Consider the following 2382-nt stretch of genomic DNA (forward strand, 5'->3'; position numbering starts at 1 on the left):
CACTTCCTCAACACATACTTATTGAGCCTGGTACTGGACTAGAAGACAGAGACAAACAGGTATGCAAAAAGTAGACGCTGCCTTGCCCTTCTGGAAATTTGGCAGGGAGACAGTGATCAATTGGATTAGGACAAGAAGAGAAAGAGTGGGTTTAACTCTGCATCAGACACTGCTGGGTATGTATCAGGAATGGCATTGGGTTGCACGGATACCTAAGTCATCATGGATAGTAAGGGGACCACAGTCTGCTCAGAATGAGGAACCCTCATATTGTCCTTTAGCAAGAAGCTGATACATACTTTATCTGATTTGCCCCTCAGGCTGATTCTGTGAGCCTGATCTCAGAGGATGCCTGTTTTGTGGGCGACTCTGTAAAACTGAGCCCCAAAAGGGTTAAGTGACTTATCCAAAGTCAGGGTGGCTGGTCAGAGGCAGAGCCTGCACCGACTGCTGGCTTTGGGCTCCCAAACCCCAACTTTTCCCTTTTCCTCCCCTACAAAATATTGCCTCTTCCGTGAGCCGGCGAGTGTGCAAGAACCAAACACACTGTACAAGCCTGCAGAAGCTCGAGGCAGAAGGCCTCCAGGCGGGGCTCGGCGGTGCTATTTTTAGGATAAACTCTGCCAAAACAATGCAAGCAGCAAAGAGAAGAGGCAAAGTCAGCTCTCTCCGCTGAAGCCGCTACAGTGTGGTTCTTGGCGGGTTTCTTTGCAGTGCTGGACCCGATGGAGGCCGGGGTCCCCCAGGCTGAAGTCTGTGAAGCAGTCCCTTCACCAAACCTCCCAGGGGCTGGGACTCCGGCTACATGCTAAAGCACCACAGGGAGACCATTCACATTGAAGCTCACACAAGGCTCCTCACAATTACATTCAAGGACTCAACTAAACTGCACACACACCCCCCCACGGGGTAGTGGGGGGAGCTCATTTTCCTCCCTGTTTACCTCACATCACTCCCAGGTTGCAAATGTTACATTTCATGAGGGTATTTCTACCCTCAGGCTGGGCTCATCCCTGAGAGCACAACATAAGTGTGCGTTCTGTAACTGCGTTTCTCAGAACACGGTCTCTGGAACACCTGCATTGAAATCAACTTTATCAAAATGGATGTTAAGATAACTAGGTCCCACTCCAAACTGGACGAATCAGTACTTCAGGGTATGGGCTCCTGGGTATTTACCCAAAGAATACAAAGACACTGGGTACCTGGGTGGCTCAGTTGGTTGGGCGACTGCCTTTGGCTCAGGTCATGATCCCAGGGTCCTGGGATCAAGTCCCGCATCGGGCTCCCTGCTCCGCGGGAGCCTGCTTCTCCCTCTCCCTCTGCCTGCCGCTCCCCCTGCTTGTGCTCTCTCTCTCTCTCTCTCTGTCTGTCAAATAAATAAATAAAATCTTTAAAAAAAAAAAGAATACAAAGACACTAATTTGAAGGGATACATGCACTCCTATGTTTATTGCAGCACTATTGACGATAGCCAAGATATGGAAACAGCCCAAGTGTCCACTGAATGATGAATGGATAAAGAAGATGTGGTATATATATATGAGTGTGTGTGTATACATGTATATACACAGTAGAACATTATTTGATCATGAAAAAGAATGAAATCCTGCCATTTGCAATGACACGGATAGAGCTAGAGAGTATTATGCTAAGCAAATAAGTCAATCAGAGAAAGACAAATACCATATGATCTCACTCATATGTGGAATTTAAGAAATAAAACGTAGAGCAAAGGAAAAAAAAAAAGACAGAGACAATCCAAGAAACAGACTCTTAACTATAGAGAACAAACTCATGGTTACCAGAGAGAAGAAGGTGGGGGGGGAGGGGAGGGGAAGGGTCAAATAGGTGATGGGGATTAAAGAGTACACTTTTCATGACAAAAAAAAAAAAAAGACATTTCAGGGCATTAGGCCCTGAATCTTTCATTTTATTTTTTTAAGATTTTATTTATTTATTTTGAAAAAGAGAGAGACAGAGAGCGTGCAAGCAGGGAGTGGGACAGAGGCAGAGGGAGAGAGAATCCCAAGCAGACTCAGCACTGAGTGCAGAGCCCAACGTGGGGCTCAATCTCACAACCCTGAGATCATGACCTGATCCGAAATCAAGAGTTGGATGCTCACCCGACTGAGCTACCCAGGCACCCCCTGGAACTTTCATTTTAAACAAGCCCCCCTGCTAATTCTTAAGTAGAATCAAGTTTGAAAATCACTATTTTATACTGTATGTTTCCCTACCAGTGTGCCAAAATATACTGCTAATAAATCATCTATTCTAACATCTTGTTCTTCTAGGTGAATGGCTCTCAACATTGACATTATTAACATTGGGCCAGGTAATCTTGTGTGTGTTGGGCAAGGGTAGGGGGGCTATCTTGTG

Source organism: Eumetopias jubatus, unplaced genomic scaffold (genome assembly GCF_037043125.1).
Source record: "Eumetopias jubatus isolate StellerSeaLion01/CBP00866 unplaced genomic scaffold, mEumJub1_p1.0 scaffold_1, whole genome shotgun sequence".
NCBI lineage: Eukaryota > Metazoa > Chordata > Mammalia > Carnivora > Otariidae > Eumetopias > Eumetopias jubatus.